At 43.2% G+C, this 15,334-nt stretch overlaps 1 protein-coding gene and 20 non-coding genes across 25 annotated transcripts in view; 8 read left to right on the forward strand and 13 right to left on the reverse strand.

Moving 5' to 3' along the window:
- Positions 1-15,334, forward strand: part of LOC125903658 (PDZ and LIM domain protein 7-like) — an 83,370-nt gene that overhangs the window by 20,301 nt on the left and 47,735 nt on the right. The window lies entirely within an intron of this gene.
- On the reverse strand, positions 1,585-1,658 carry trnat-ugu (transfer RNA threonine (anticodon UGU)). The gene has a single exon. It is a non-coding gene; the product is annotated as a tRNA-Thr (tRNA).
- Positions 1,877-1,950, reverse strand: trnat-agu (transfer RNA threonine (anticodon AGU)). The gene has a single exon. It is a non-coding gene; the product is annotated as a tRNA-Thr (tRNA).
- On the forward strand, positions 2,654-2,727 carry trnat-agu (transfer RNA threonine (anticodon AGU)). The gene has a single exon. It is a non-coding gene; the product is annotated as a tRNA-Thr (tRNA).
- Positions 3,590-3,663, reverse strand: trnat-ugu (transfer RNA threonine (anticodon UGU)). The gene has a single exon. It is a non-coding gene; the product is annotated as a tRNA-Thr (tRNA).
- trnat-agu (transfer RNA threonine (anticodon AGU)) lies at positions 3,936-4,009 on the reverse strand. The gene has a single exon. It is a non-coding gene; the product is annotated as a tRNA-Thr (tRNA).
- trnat-agu (transfer RNA threonine (anticodon AGU)) lies at positions 4,343-4,416 on the forward strand. The gene has a single exon. It is a non-coding gene; the product is annotated as a tRNA-Thr (tRNA).
- On the reverse strand, positions 4,865-4,938 carry trnat-agu (transfer RNA threonine (anticodon AGU)). Its single transcript has one exon. It is a non-coding gene; the product is annotated as a tRNA-Thr (tRNA).
- Positions 5,401-5,474, reverse strand: trnat-ugu (transfer RNA threonine (anticodon UGU)). Its single transcript has one exon. It is a non-coding gene; the product is annotated as a tRNA-Thr (tRNA).
- trnat-agu (transfer RNA threonine (anticodon AGU)) lies at positions 7,099-7,172 on the reverse strand. Its single transcript has one exon. It is a non-coding gene; the product is annotated as a tRNA-Thr (tRNA).
- On the forward strand, positions 7,281-7,354 carry trnat-agu (transfer RNA threonine (anticodon AGU)). Its single transcript has one exon. It is a non-coding gene; the product is annotated as a tRNA-Thr (tRNA).
- On the forward strand, positions 7,610-7,683 carry trnat-agu (transfer RNA threonine (anticodon AGU)). The gene has a single exon. It is a non-coding gene; the product is annotated as a tRNA-Thr (tRNA).
- trnat-ugu (transfer RNA threonine (anticodon UGU)) lies at positions 9,215-9,288 on the reverse strand. Its single transcript has one exon. It is a non-coding gene; the product is annotated as a tRNA-Thr (tRNA).
- Positions 10,587-10,660, forward strand: trnat-agu (transfer RNA threonine (anticodon AGU)). Its single transcript has one exon. It is a non-coding gene; the product is annotated as a tRNA-Thr (tRNA).
- Positions 11,033-11,106, reverse strand: trnat-cgu (transfer RNA threonine (anticodon CGU)). Its single transcript has one exon. It is a non-coding gene; the product is annotated as a tRNA-Thr (tRNA).
- Positions 11,541-11,614, reverse strand: trnat-agu (transfer RNA threonine (anticodon AGU)). Its single transcript has one exon. It is a non-coding gene; the product is annotated as a tRNA-Thr (tRNA).
- On the forward strand, positions 12,020-12,093 carry trnat-ugu (transfer RNA threonine (anticodon UGU)). Its single transcript has one exon. It is a non-coding gene; the product is annotated as a tRNA-Thr (tRNA).
- On the reverse strand, positions 12,580-12,653 carry trnat-ugu (transfer RNA threonine (anticodon UGU)). Its single transcript has one exon. It is a non-coding gene; the product is annotated as a tRNA-Thr (tRNA).
- trnat-agu (transfer RNA threonine (anticodon AGU)) lies at positions 13,082-13,155 on the forward strand. The gene has a single exon. It is a non-coding gene; the product is annotated as a tRNA-Thr (tRNA).
- trnat-ugu (transfer RNA threonine (anticodon UGU)) lies at positions 13,555-13,628 on the reverse strand. The gene has a single exon. It is a non-coding gene; the product is annotated as a tRNA-Thr (tRNA).
- Positions 13,956-14,029, reverse strand: trnat-cgu (transfer RNA threonine (anticodon CGU)). The gene has a single exon. It is a non-coding gene; the product is annotated as a tRNA-Thr (tRNA).

A 15,334-nucleotide genomic window follows, 5' to 3' on the forward strand; every position in this document is an offset into this window, starting at 1 on the left:
TTGAACATTAAAAAAGAAAAGAAAGCAACAACAACTGACAATGAAAAGATTGTTCAAAAAGGAGTGGAAAGAAGTCGAACTTTCATCCCACCCCTTCATAAAAAAGAAACTGATCATTTGCGGACACTTAATAGCACCATTAATTAATGCCAATGTTTTGTTTTGTTGGAGGAAATGATCCCTGTTAAAGATAATGGGCCTAATTGACAGCTTTGCTGCTGGAAATGTGGAAAGTAGCCTATCATGTCTACACTTCATGGTGTTTGAGGGATTTTCCTTTTTGTTTTTTAAAGAGGGAGACTAGGTATATTTTTGCACAGCTGTTAATTTCTAACACAGCTCAGTATCAGGATGATTTTATTCAGACTATCAATTTGGTGTTGATATGATTTAATTGTGGCGTCAGCTTTAAGCTTTATTGTAGCATATATAACGTTATGACAAAGAAGACCAGTTTATCAGACGCAATGATGTTAGACGATAATTGTAATACACGCACTTCATCTGCAGCATTGATTTCATGGGATTCAAGGTGTGATCAGTGTCAGATGTACAGGTACAGGTACTGTAGCTACTTGAACCAGTGATGAGTAATTTAACCTACACATCATTTTATTTGCTACCTTGTTTTGTCTTGATTTTTCCCTCTCTCCTCCTCTATTTCTTCTTTCCTGACCCGTTTTTTTCTTCTCTATTATGTGATTTCATTGATGTTTTGACAGGGGAATTTCTTTGATAAGCTTTTAGTGGCTTCTAACCTCTCCGGCACTTTTCTTTTTTTAATCTTGTAAATTTTATACTGTCTGTTTTTAACATTATGTGCAAATAAACTAATCTAAACTAAAACGAAACATTATTCATCCCGTTATGCGTTGCCACGCATGTTTCCTCGTCCTGCAGCTGCCACGGTGTTGGCCTTTTCTGTAATGTTGCTTTTCTCCTCCTCATATTTTAGCAGAATTAATCTCTGATCCTCACGAAAAATACTTTTTTTTCCTCACATACGGCGCTCTGTGAGGAAGCTCAGTGACGCTCAGTGACGCTGTGCTTCTCTCATGATTGTGATTGGTCCGCTGCATGCGCGTTCACGGCTCTTGATAAAGCAACCCTGGGTTGAATTACCGAGTTGATATCCAGCGTCATGATACCGATTATCCTGATTGCCATTGTTAGGGTTAGTCAACCCAGGATAGGTCTGGGTAACCCAGGATAGGTCTGGGTAACCCAGGATAGGTCTGGGTAACCCAGGAAAGGTTGAGCTCACTTTGTGATACAGGCCCCTGGTCCCATCTAACCGTAACAACACACGATGGCCATGTGACCTCAACATCTGCAACTCCAGTCAGTTAGAACTACAGAAGCTTCTTAGATAAGAGGTGGAACATCTTCAGCAAAATTAAGGAAGTCAAGTTGCAGATGATGTAGCACTCAGGAAAGGCAGATGTGTTCCAAGCTGAAATATCTCAACAACTACTGGATGGATGTGGTTCAGATGTTTATGTTCCCTTTAGGAGTTATAGTAACCTCAATACACACTAGACATTAAACCCTTCCATCACAGTGAGTTATGGTGGAGATCCTCTCAGGCACTGCTGGGATTTGAACCCAGAATCTCCTGCTTACAAGACAGGCACTTTGACCAGCTAAGCCACAGCACCTGCGCTGTCCTCTTTTGCAGATGTTGTGCAAAGGTCATTGAGCAAGCCCATCAGGCACTAACTTTTTCTTTGAGGAGCTGCTGGGATTTGATGCAGAATATTCATTGACAGGGGTCTTCAAGAAGCTCCATCAAACTTAAATTAGCGGTAGTGTAGGAAAAAAAGTCTGGGTGGTGTACAGCTGTAAGAAATGCTTTGCATGAGAGGTGGTCTGATTGAGGCACTGCTGGGATTTGAACCCAGGATCTCCTGTTTACTAGACAGGCGCTTTGACCAACTAAGCCACAGCGCCACAGTATAATGATGATATTGATGATAATGAAGATTGATGCATCAGGCCAATAAATTGCGGACTGTAACGTGATCACTGTAAGCCTCTCTGAGCAAGTAGGTGTTTGTGCTGTAATATGGTGAATTGAGGATGGCCAATGAAAACTGCCCCATTGCTGTGTGGACACAATATGTGTATGTAATATTTTGGCATATTATGATAAGCCCCACAGCCAGAGGGTGTTTGTGCTGTGTGGTGAAATGAGTATGGTTCAGCCTTTATAATATATATATCAGGATGTCTCATGCATCATTTTGTTCCAGTCAATCCAATTTTTGATTTGGACCAAATCACATAAACTCAAACTGTTGCTTTGTTTTGAAAATGAGGCCAAAAATGTAACTACATGTGGTTATTAGAGAATACAAGAAAAATCTCTATGGTGAACAGGCTGAAGAACTCTTTTACTGGAGAGGAGATCTGATTGAGGCACTGCTGGGATTTGAACCCAGGACTTCCTGATTACTAGATAAGCATTTTGACCAGCTAAGTCACAGCGCCACAGTACAATGATGACGATGTTGTTGATGTAAGCCTCTCTGAGCAAGTTGGTGTTTGTGCTGTAATATGGTGAATTGAGGATGGTCAATGAAAAATGCCCCATAACTACATGCAGGTCTTAGTGAATGCGTTGCTGAAGGAACTTTTGGCTGTAGCACAAAGAGGCGCTGTGGCTTAGTTGGTTAAAGCGCCTGTCTAGTAAACAGGAGATCCTGGGTTCAAATCCCAGCAGTGCCTTGCATCCTGGCTGCAGGACAATGCTAACATGCTAATTTATAGCATGCTAACATTTGGTAATTACTAGTAAACACTAAGACGCCACCAATGCAGCCCTGAGATCTGTCCTCAGATGACTTAACAGAATATGATGGCCAGGTGGATTAACGACTCATATGTGACCTCAACACACCCATACAGAATTTAAAGCCAGCAACCCCAGTCAGTTAGAACTGAAGAAGCCTCTTGGATAGGTGAAACATCTTAACTGTACATTCAAACCAGAAGCTTCCAAAGAGGCGCACTCTCTTGCGGATGCCCGAAAAGCACGACTGTCAAAAATATCTGTGGCAGCTTTGGTCGCTCTAGTCGCTCATCACGTGAATCATCGAACGTTCGATTGTGCTTGTCAATTTAATGGAGCCGCAAAGCGGACTGCTGGCTTGAAAGCAGAGTAGTTGCTGCTTGCTGTTGTCCAGTGAAAAAGCTCATAGTTGGCCTACAGAAAGTTATGTTTGGTCAATGAAGACAGAAATTGTATGTCTCCGGACCTGCTCCGGACGCTTTGGTCGCCCAAGACGCGCGGCTGACGACAAGGTCGCCCAAGTCACCGGCTCTCATTGAAAAAGAATAACTTCCGCCGTTTCAGAAGCTCTGGTCGCTGTTGGTTTGAACGTACACTTAGAAACTCAAGCAAGTTCAGTTGCCTATGATATAGCACTCAGGAAAGTCAGTCGATCACCAAAGTTATTACAATTCATAATGAGGAGAGCATTTACAGCTAAATCACACTTCATTACAAACCATGCCTCAGCTTTCATTACTAGTTCTTTGCTGTCAGTTTTGTGTATCCAGGACTTAACGGATGATCTCTGTAACAATCAGGCACTGCTGGGATTTGAACCCAGGATCTCCTGTTTACAAGACAGGTGCTTTGACCAACTAAGCCACAGCGCCACACTCCCATCATGATGTTTTGCAGATGATGCTCAAAGGTCATTGAGGAGGCCCATCGACAGACCACCATGGGGAGAATATTTCTTTAACATCTCATCAGGCACAGATAATTTGTCTAACTTTTTCTTTGAGGAGCTGCTGGGATTTGATGCAGAGTATTCACTGAAAGGGGTCTCCAAGAAGCTCCATCAAGCTTAAGATGTAGTGTAGAAAGAAAAGTCTGGGTGGTGTACAGCTGTAAGAAATATATTGGATAAGAGGTGATCTGATTGAGGCACTGCTGGGATTTGAACCCAGGATCTCCTGTTTACTAGACAGGCGCTTTGACCAACTAAGCCACAGCGCCTCTTACTCCTATTGCAGCTGCTGTCTGAATTTTCATTGGGCAGCTCACCAGGCTCAACATTTTATTAGCAAGTGTGTAAAAACATGTTGGGTCAGACTCGGACAGAACTTGTGCAGGTCAAAGCCGTAATGAGGTGAGGTAATCTGATTGAGGCACTGCTGGGATCTGAATCCAGGACCTACAGTTTACAAGACAGGTGCTTTGACCAGCTAAGCCACAGCACCTCTTTGTACTTGATCCAGATTCCCCATTTCCCATATTTCGCTCACCACAGTGTTTAACTACATGCAGGTCTTGGTGAATGCATTTCTGAAAGAACTTTTGGTATGTAGAGGCGCTGTGGCTTAGTTGGTCAAAGTGCCTGTCTAGTAAACAGGAGAACCTGGGTTCAAATCCCAGCAGTGCCTCACATCCTGGCAACAGGGCAATGCTAGCATGCTAATTTATAGCATGCTAACATTTGGTAATTACTCATAAACACAAAGTATATCTGAGGCTGATTGTAACACCATTAGTTCTGCAGGTTCTTGGTCTTAAACAAAGTAATGGGCACATTAAGACATTGAACATGGAAATTCAGATGGTCACCACCACTTTTTCGAAGATGTTATGCAAAGGTCATTGAGCAGGCCCATTATACAGACCACCGTAGGGAGAATATTTCTTTAAAATCTTATCAGGCACAGATGATTTGTCTAACTTTTTCTTTGAGGAGTTGCTGGGATTTAGTGCAGAATATTTTTTGACAGTGGTCTCTAGAAGCTCCATCACACTTAAATTAGCGATAGTGTAGAAAAAAAAGTCTGGGTGGTGTACAGCTGTAAGAAATGCTTTGTGTGAGAGGTGGTCTGATTGAGGCACTGCTGGGATTTGAACCCAGGATCTCCTGTTTACTAGACAGGCGCTTTGACCAACTAAGCCACAGCGCCACAGTATAATGATGATATTGATGATAATGAAGATTACTGCATCAGGCCAATAAATTGCGGACTGTAACGTGATCACTGTAAGCCTCTCTGAGCAAGTAGGTGTTTGTGCTGTAATATGGTGAATTGAGGATGGCCAATGAAAACTGCCCCATTGCTGTGTGGACACAATATGTGTATGTAATATTTTGGCATATTATAAGCCCCACAGCCAGAGGGCGTTTGTGCTGTGAAGTGAAATGAGTATGGTTCAGCCTTTATAAAATAATCAGGATGTCTCATGCATCATTTTGTTCCAGTCAATCCAATTTTTGATTTGGACCAAAACTCAAATAAACTCAAACTGTTGCTTTGTTTTGAAAATGAGGCCAAAAATGTAACTATATGTGGTTATTAGAGAATACAAGAAAAATCTCTATGGTGAACAGGCTGAAGAACTCTTTCATTGTTGAGGTGATCTGATTGAGGCACTGCTGGGATTTGAACCCAGGATCTCCTGTTTACAAGACAGGTGCTTTGACCAGCTAAGCCACAGCGCCTCTTATTTGAAGCTGCTGTGCAGAACTTTTCGTTTCCGTTGATTATAGCGCCCCTTTGGTCGACGCGGTATGACACCCACAGCCTGGTGTCATAAAATTGCGCAGCCGGCAATTACCGCATGCATTTGTTTTGGAGAGCGAGAGGATTAACTAACGTCAGGTCAGTCCAAGTAATTAGTGGAAACAGCAAAATTACTCAGTAAATTCTCCTGTTGTGTTTCTGTTCTGATCTAATCTAATCTGTTGTGTATTTTGAGCTACTAAGGCTACCGTAGTAGTGTGAGCCTCAAGTTATTCTGATGATATATCTCCCCAGCGATGGTAGCACAGAGTCCCATTCTGTGCAGCAAAATGGGAGCGGAGGATTCAGCCTCTCTTCTCGCCTGCTCAGCATCCAACACATGGAGTTCGTCATTTGTATGCTCCGGCTCAAACAGGTATGGCTCTGGGTCTGTGTCCGCTACAAGAAACTCTTCAAAATCGCGTTCAAAGTCGTCCATTGCAGCTACTATAGTCCGGAGATATCGCTAGGCTAAATAAACAGCTGAGTTTTGTTTACAAGCTACGTCTGTGCCTGCTCACCGGTGTATCCCTCCGTGGATCACAGCGCAGGACATACTGACCCCCTATAAGCTCAATGCTAACCACTGAGACCCAGACACTGGACGTACAGACACAAAAAAGATATCGATCATGTTGTCTCAATATGAAAATGATCGAGAAAGGGCATAACTCCCAAATTGTCGGAGTATTCTTTTATGTGAAGATACACAGTGAAGACATAACATAATCCTAACACAGCAAAGCTGTTACCTGCAGCCTTCGCTTGCAAAGCTAACGCTACTAATGTTAGGTTAGTCCAAGTAATTAGTGGAAACATGCTAACATGCTAATGTTACACACAAGTTAGTAGTAAAGTAAGACCTGTTCAGAAATGTTCTGGTGTAGCTCTGAATTTCTTATAAACTGAGGACAACTGCCTGCTGTATATTCGTGTTCATGGTCACAGTCACAGATAATTTTACATGATGCTCCTTCGTTATCCGCCATGACATTAAAAGTACAACCAAGTCCTCATAGATACATCTCTGGTAAAACTGTTAGGTGTTATGTGTTCAGCAATGCCTGTTGTGTACTGCTTACTCAAAGAACACTGTAAACACGGCTCCTTCTTCTGTGGTTTAATGGCTGCGGGCCGCTGCAGGCGAGCAGAATCACTTCCGCCCCGGGTGCCGTATTCTGGTTTGCTGACTTCCGCTGTGTGTCCGACCCGAGTGAGGCTACGCTAAATAGCCATATAGAGAAAGGTTTTTTCAAGGGGGGGTGATACGAACTAGGGGCAGTTTTATTAATGGTAAAAAATTCTGCACAGCTGCTTTAAGTGGTTGGTTTTATCTTTTTTTTTTGGTCTGTCCATATTTTCAATTTGTTTCAGCATCCTGATATGTATGAGAAGTGTGTGTATCACATGTTGTGGCCTGATCTCACCTCATTTGAGCACTCAGTACTTTCCATCACCAAAGCATTTGTTTGATATTATGGTAGTGGTTGCATCATCATGAAGGATGCAGTGAGGAGAAGTTTGGTGACAGCCTTCATTGAAGAAACAACCTCCACTATGGTCAGGCACTGCTGGGATTTGAACCCAGGATCTCCTGTTTACTAGACAGGCGCTTTGACCAACTAAGCCACAGCGCCTCAGCAGTCTGAACTTATTTCAGCAAGACATTCATCAAGACCAGCATGTAGTGGAACACTGTAGTGAGGGACATAAGTGAAATAAGAAGCCTGAGTTGCACATGAAGCGGCACTGTGGCTTAGTTGGTCAAAGTGCCTGTCTAGTAAACAGGAGATCCTGGGTTCAAATCCCAGCAGTGCCTCAGATAGATCTCCTCTTTATGGCTACGTACACATTACAAGCAAATGTGGCTCAAATCTGATCATGGCCCTGTCGCTCCTGATTCTGTCTCCACAGAACTACCATTAATCGCTGCTGTAACATTAGCGATGATGAAGCCACAGCACCTCTTTGTATTTGATCCAGATTCCCCATTTCCCATATTTCGCTCACCACAGTGTTTAACTACATGCAGGTCGTGGTGAATGCATTTCTGAAAGAACTTCTGGCATGAAGAGGCGCTGTGGCTTAGTTGGCCAAAGCGCCTGTCTAGTAAACAGGAAATCCTGGGTTCAAATCCCAGCAGTGCCTCACATCCTGGCAACAGGACAATGCTAACATGCTCATTTATAGTGTGCTAACACTTGGTAATTACTAGTAAACACAAAGTACATCTGAGGCTGATTGGAACACCATTAGTTCTGCAGGTTCTTGGTCGTAAACGGATGGTGGAAAGTCAGACGATGTTGGTGAAGGTTCATCCAGTTCATGGTAATCTTAAGTGCTACATCTTAGGCAACCAGACTTGCTTGCATGTTGCACGAGTATCTGAGAAACTCAGAAGGATCTCCAACAAACACGACTACCCTGTGCACTTCAAACCCAGTAACATGTTGAGGCAGAAGCCTGCTCACCCTAAGGACAAAATACCCAGGGAGAAGCAGAGAGATGTAGTGTATGCAGTTCAGAGCAGTCGGGAATGCATAGATAGGCACATTAGGGTAGCCTGAGTGTCAGACTGAAGCTCCCAGAACCTTCAGTCTGACATTGCCTCCATTGAAGGCGATTTACAAGGGGGAGGGAATTTGATTTTCCCTAACCAATCAGTAGAGATCAACGACTCACCCAGAATCTGACGTCATTAGTATCCATGCCTCGGGGGTGCCGAAAACAAGCGAGCATTGCCCGTTTAAAATGTCTCTGTTGTCGTGCACGCCCAGCTGCATCGCCGTTAAATCCAGTTTAGCAGCTTCCTTAATTTGGTCCTCCATTAACGCGAGTAGTGGCGAAATACCTCGATAGCATCGTTAATGTGGTCTGTAGGATCTGTAGCGGTCGCCATTAGCGTGGCGCTGATTGGCTAATCGCTAGACCCACCCCCACCCCCGGCGTTCATTGGTCCTTCCATCGTTTGGACGAGATAAATCGCAAATTCATTGCAGTATGCCAGACCAGAGATGCAAGCCTACTCAGTTGAGTGGGCGGGGTCTATGGTCTGGAACCAGGTTAACATTAGGGGACACTAAACGACCACTCCAGAAATGCCTGGCAGAGCACAGGAGAACCAGCTCCTCTTGTGAAGAATCAGCTGTCTATTTACATCTAAAGGAGAAGGGACACTCCATGGAGGACAGCAATGTTCACATATTAGCCAGAGAAGAAAGATGGTTTGTAAGAGACGTGAAAGACACCTTCTACGTCAAATTGGAACGGCCATTGTTCAACAAAGGAATCACCCATCTACAATACGGCCCTGAGATCCCTCCCCAGATGACTTCTTACCCATTCACATTTGGTCCCATCTATCCCTAACGACACACATGATGGCCAGATGGGTCAACGACTCACATGTGACCTCTACAACGCTGTAAGGGTTCACACCCACACAGATTTTAAAACCCATAACCCCAGTCAGTTAGAACTAAAGAAGCCTCTTGGATGAGAGGTGGAACATCTTCAAGAAACTAAAGGAAGTCCAGTTGCCTACGATGTAGCACTCAGGAATGGCAGATGTATTCAAGGCTGAAATATCTCAAAAACTGTTAGATGAAATGTGGTTCAGATGTTCCACAATAGACATTAAACACCTTCCATCACAGTGAGGTATGGTAGAGATACTCTGAGGCACTGCTGGGATTTGAACCCAGGATCTCCTGTTTACAAGACAGGCACTTTGACCAGCTAAGCCACAGCGCCTCAATGAATGCTTTTGTTTTTTTTTTTGAGCTAATCATATCATCGACATTGGAAGATTTTAAAGATTAAAACGTTATACTGGCTACGGTTACATGATGGCTTCTCATTCGGAATGAAATGAATCTGAATGAAATCATTCGGAATTAAAGTGTTTCCAGGTAGTTTACATGGGAAATATTAATTCCGAATGAGGGTTTACATGGGAGATCTGTTCAATCGCCTTTATTCAGGTCTGCGCAAGGTTTGGGGCAGGGAAGGTTTCTGATTGGATAGGGGGCGGGGTGGATGTTATGTGTTTACGTTTACCGGAAGAAAACACTGTAATCCTCGCTCCGGATAACAAGATGCTTGACAACGCCGTTATTAGTGCCTTTTTCGGGCGTGTTTTGCTTATATTCTTGAAGCAGCAGTACGACAACAACTTTGATCTGCTAATGCTTCATCTGTTGAGCAGGAGAAGGGAGGCAGAAGACCATGCTGTGGCGAATGGGAACCGGTGAGTGCAACGAGTCCGACTGCTCCTTCTCAGCCTGTTGCTATGCAGCCCGTTGCTATGCACGCTATATGTGTCATCGCACCAGAAGGGCAAGGAAACGAGCATGCGCAGAAAGACCGGAATGAACTTAAAGAGGAATGAGTGTATACATGCACACAAAATTCTTTCATTCGGAATGACAAACGGAATAAACCACCCCCTTTAATCGGATTTAATTTTCAATCGGAATGACCATTTTTCAATCGGAATGACCGTTTACATGACCACTTTTAATCGGAATGGCCGTTCATTCCGATTAAAAGTGGAATTAAACTGTCCATGTAAACGTACTGACTGATTGTCTTTGAACAAACAGGATGTATCATACATTACTTCCTTTGGTCCAAATGGTTGATTTTTTTTCTTCAGCACAAATTAGATGGATGAGATGTGGTTCAGATGTTAATGTTCCCTTGAGAAGCTGTGATCCTCAATGTTTCCAGTACACACTAGACATTAAACCCCTTCCATCACAGTAAAGTATGGAAAAGATAGGGTTAGGCACTGCTGGGATTTGAACCATATGCTAGAGCCTTCACAGTCACCAGATCTCAACCCAAATAAACACGTTTGGGAGATTATGGACTGAAGTATTACCACTGTCCATCACCATCATCTGAAGACCAAATGAGGAAAAGCTTTTCGAAGAATGATGGATGCATGGATGCAAAATATCAGACTAACTCTAACCCTAACCCATTTAAGAGTTGATTTCTGTTACAATCAGTGAATATCCTTTGTTCTTTTAAGAGTAAATGTAAGAGGTGCTGTGGCTTAGTTGGTCAAAGCGACTGTCTAGTAAACAGGAGATCCTGGATTCAAATCCCAGCAGTGCCTGGATTGACATCACTTTGCTTCTGCCATTTTGATGTTCGAAGTGACCCATAACTGACATCAGTATGAGCACATCTCTGCCTTGAAACACCTCACACTCAACCAGTAATGTCACACAGATGCATGGGAACAACAGCAAAACATCACTTTTGTGAGAGAGGCAGAAGACAAGTGACATTGGAGCACACGCTTTCATCCACATAATGATGTGCTGCTGAAGTCAGTTTAAAGTTACTCATGTGCATGAGGAGATTAACTGTACTTGAGATAGCTTTGCGAGGAGAAAGGCCTGGGTACAACTGAGGGAGTCAGGAGTGACAGGCCTGTAATGGGCTTTGAGTAACATTTTTTTTAGACCATTAGGACACTTGCATTAGGCACTGCTGGGATTTGAACCCAGGATCTCCTGTTTACGAGACAGGTGCTTTGACCAACTAAGCCACAGCGCCCCTGAAAAGTGTGTGAATCACATGTTAGTTTCAGCACCACGGTAGTGGTCAGCTCCTGTTAAGAGCGTCTTAAAGAGCGTTCCTAAGAAGGGCATTAAGAAGGCATCTGGGAAACACTCCTATCTTAGCGACCCTTCTTAACAAAGACGTTTTTAACTGCGCTCTTAAGTCCTAAGATCGCTCTTTTAACTGGGAAATGTGGCCATTGAATGTATGAAAGTGATGTGAATCATATGCAAGTGCCTTCACAGTCACCAGATCTCAACTCAAATAACTTATGGGATATTATGGCCTAACGTGCCAGCACTCTCTATCACCATCATCTGAAGACCAAATGAGGGAAAGCTCTTGGAAAAACATTGTTCGTGGTATCTTCATGATGGATGAAGATGGACATATTAGACTTCATTGAAGAGTTGATCTCTGTAACAATCAGGCACTGCTGGGACTTGAACCCAGGATCTCCTGTTTACTAGACAGGCACTTTGACCAACTAAGCCACAGCGCCTCGTACTGTAGGTGTTCAGCCACACCAAACTGACACCAAAGAAGTAGTGACGATGAAGGCCGACTGATGTGTTGCCTTAGATTGCAAGTGTCTCGGCCACAAAGTTGCACTTGAACACACCACAGAGACTACAGCCAGCAGCCATCTAGCACATCTGTTCTGCGCCTGCATGAGAAGAAATAACTTGTCATACCACCAGGCGGTGGTAGTCTGTGATCGTCATTCAAAAAGAGAAACCAGGAGACAGACAGGACGGATTCAAGATGCTAGTTAACACATTAACAACACAACCTGGAGTAGAAAGAACAAATGATATTTATTAGATGGCAGCATGAATCTTCATCTGTTCAGAAACACCTTTGATATGACTGGCCCTTTAATATTAGAGAAGATTACTTTCAAGAAGGCGCTGTGGCTTAGCTGGTCAAAGCGCCTGTCTTGTAAACAGGAGATCCTGGGTTCAAATCCCAGCAGTGCCTTGTGCCACAACTCTAACCAGAATTGTCACAGATTCTGTTACATGATGTATGCATCTCATAATGTCACACATGCGGTTTGGAACATCACAAAAAAATGTCAGTCATTCAGTGGAAAAAAAATTGCATAGCGGAGCAAGCATTCGTTTCTGTAATGATTTGCTGCTGAGTTGAGAAGACATATTTCAGGATGAGCGTGAGGAGATGGAAGGAATGTAACAGCCATACTGGGTGCGGTTACATGATGGCTTCTCATTCAGAATGAAATAAATCTGAATGGAATTAACGTTTTTCCAGGTAGTTTACTCGGATTTAATTTTCAATCAGAATGGCCTTTCATTCCGAATAAAAGTGGAATTAAACTGTCCATGTAAACGTACTGAATGTCCCTTCTCTGTGGAGAAAGAGTCAGCAGTTACATGGCCGAGGTTGGATTTGAGCCACATTTGCTTGTAATGTGAATTTAGCCATAAGGAGAACTTGTGATTGAGGCACTGCTGGGATTTGAATCCAGGATCTCCTGTTTACAAGACAGGCGCTTTGACCAGCTAAGCCACAGCGCCTCTTACAGTGATCTAGAAACACCAAAGCTGTGTGGGTACTTAGCGCTCCATCTCTGTTGTGACTGATTAATTTAAAAAAAAAAAATGTTTTATAAAATCACTTTATTAAAGATAATTTTGTTATTCAGCAGTAGACACATTGGAAAGTGCAAGTTTTGAGGTTTTGATCAGTATTTTTTCCATGCTTGCGTGATAAAAATTTCTGGAGATTGTGTTCTGAGTAGAATTTAAAGGATCCTTGACACTGGAACAGTCCTTGGGCTGGGCTCGATTACACAGCCTCTTTGAAATTCAGCCATCCTTCCTTGACTTCGAGAAGCACCTGGGGTTTCTCACCACAACAAGTTTTTAAGTACTTTGACTTACTAGTTACTATACTGGTTACCTTGGCTCCATAGGTCCTCATCTTCAAGGCACCAACAACAGGAGGCGCTGTGGCTTAGTTGGTCAAAGCGCCTGTCTAGTAAACAGGAGATCCTGGGTTCAAATCCCAGCAGTGCCTGCTTTGTTAACTCTATCCTGAGGTTGCACTTTGCTTCTGTTACATGATGTTTGAAGCGACCCATATCTGACATCAACATGTCTCTGCCCTGAAACACCTCATATGCATCTAACAATCTCACATGCATTTGCTTTGCAACAACAAAAGGAAGGGGCTTATTTGTTAGACAGGCATACAGGGGAAAAATAAAAACCAAAGTGCAGCAGGCGTTAATCTCTAATGATTTGCTGCTGAGATCAGATGACAATTGGTTGTATGTTGAGGAGTGTGAGAAGACAAAAGCAGTGTTAGAGCCATAGCTAATGTCATAGCTCTGTTAGGAGAGAGTCAGGAGTGACAGGGCTATGATCAGATTTGAGCTTGAAATGTGAACGTAACCATAAGGAGGATTCGGGATTAAGGCACTGCCGGGATTTGAACCCAGGATCTCCTGTTTACAAGACAGGCGCTTTGACCAGCTAAGCCACAGCACCATGCATCTGCAACCCTCGGAAAACATAATGTGATCTGATTGGGTTGTACATCAGTTTAGTACATTTTTAGCCACAGTGACGTGTGACTCTGCGGATGTCTGTTCCAGGCTGAAATATCTGAGCAGCTATTGGACAGATGTGATGAATTGTGGTTCAGGTGTTCATGTTCCCTGCAGTAGTTGTAATAATTTTGTCAATCTCAGTGTTTCCCAATAGACACTAAAGATGATACCTGCAGTTATTTGTCTGGCTGGTAACACTGACAGTTTAGAGACATATTTTTGGGGCTTTGAATTCCCACCTCTTCCATCACCATCAGATAATCTTAGGCACTGCTGGGATTTGAACCCAGGATCTCCTGTTTACGAGACAGGTGCTTTCACCAACTAAGCTACAGTGCCTCACAGTGTTAGTTTAGCCACTGTTCAAACCTTCCTTGAGCAAGGCATTCGACAGGCTCAGTGTGTTGGAGATCCAAACAATTATTAAATTAAATTAAATTAAATTAAATTAAATTAAAGGGCCACTGTGTAATATTTGGCATGGTTTATTGTCAATCTGAATCTGAATCTGAATATTCTACCCATTAATATGTTTATACATATATGTGTGTATGATCGCTATAAAATAAAATTCGTTTGGTTTTCGTAGCCTTATAATTATGCTTTTATATATATATATAGCAAGGGCCTTGCTTTAGAGAGATTGCCATCTTGCGCCGCCATGTATGTATGGCAGACCGAGTGGACAATCCAGCCAGCCAGAGAACGCATTTCGCGTGTATAAATGAACCAACGAAGACAGCGGAAGGAAGGAAGGAAGAAGGAGGAAGAAACAGCAGAGTGTTAGTAGTTTGTCGATAGAGAGTAGTGAAAAGTTTTTTAGTTAAAAAGTTTGCGAATGGACCACACTTACCACGCAGCAGGAGAGAATGAACCCGAACCATCATCTGCGAGGAAAAGAAGACGCAACTTTACTCCTTGTGATGCACTCTCTGCGGCGCTTTTCCTCCTGATGATATATCTCCCCAACGATGGTAGCAGTAGCACCGAATCCCTTTCTGTGCATTCAGCCTCTCTTCTCGCCCGCTCAGCTTCCAACACATGGAGTTCCTCATCTGTATGCTCCAGCTCAAACAGGTATGGCTCTGGGTCTGTGTCCGCTACAAGAAACTCTTCAAAATCGTGTTCAAAGTCGTCCATTGCAGCTACTATAGTCCGGAGATATTGCTAGGCTAAATAAACAGCTGAGCTCTGTTTACAGGCTACGCTGTCAGTCAGTGTGCAGGCTGGAGATTGGTGGAGCAGAGGGGAGGGGTCCCCACTCAATATGGTAAACGAGTATGTGTGTAAAGTTATGAAGTGTGTCTGTTACGCTAGAGGAGTCAGAGTTTGGGATGGGGTCTTTTACCCCCTGGAGTGTTACCGGAGTTTCTGGAGTGCTCAAATAAACGGGCCTTTTTCCCGAACACTCCTCTGGTCTCCTGCTCGTGAGGGATTCATTACAATATCGTAACATGGTTTAGATTTCTAAATAAATATTCACCTCGTCGCTAGATAGACCTACTCCTGAAAAACTTGTGCGCAAGGCTTTTTGTCCCTACGAGGCCACTGTCATTTGAGCCCTGCAATCTAGAATTTGATCACCGATGTCACCGTTTTCAACTCATTTTACACACTGGCCCTTTAAAAAATAAATTAAATTAA

This window comes from Epinephelus fuscoguttatus, linkage group LG16 (assembly GCF_011397635.1).
Source record: "Epinephelus fuscoguttatus linkage group LG16, E.fuscoguttatus.final_Chr_v1".
In the NCBI taxonomy this organism is placed as follows: Eukaryota; Metazoa; Chordata; class Actinopteri; order Perciformes; family Serranidae; genus Epinephelus; species Epinephelus fuscoguttatus.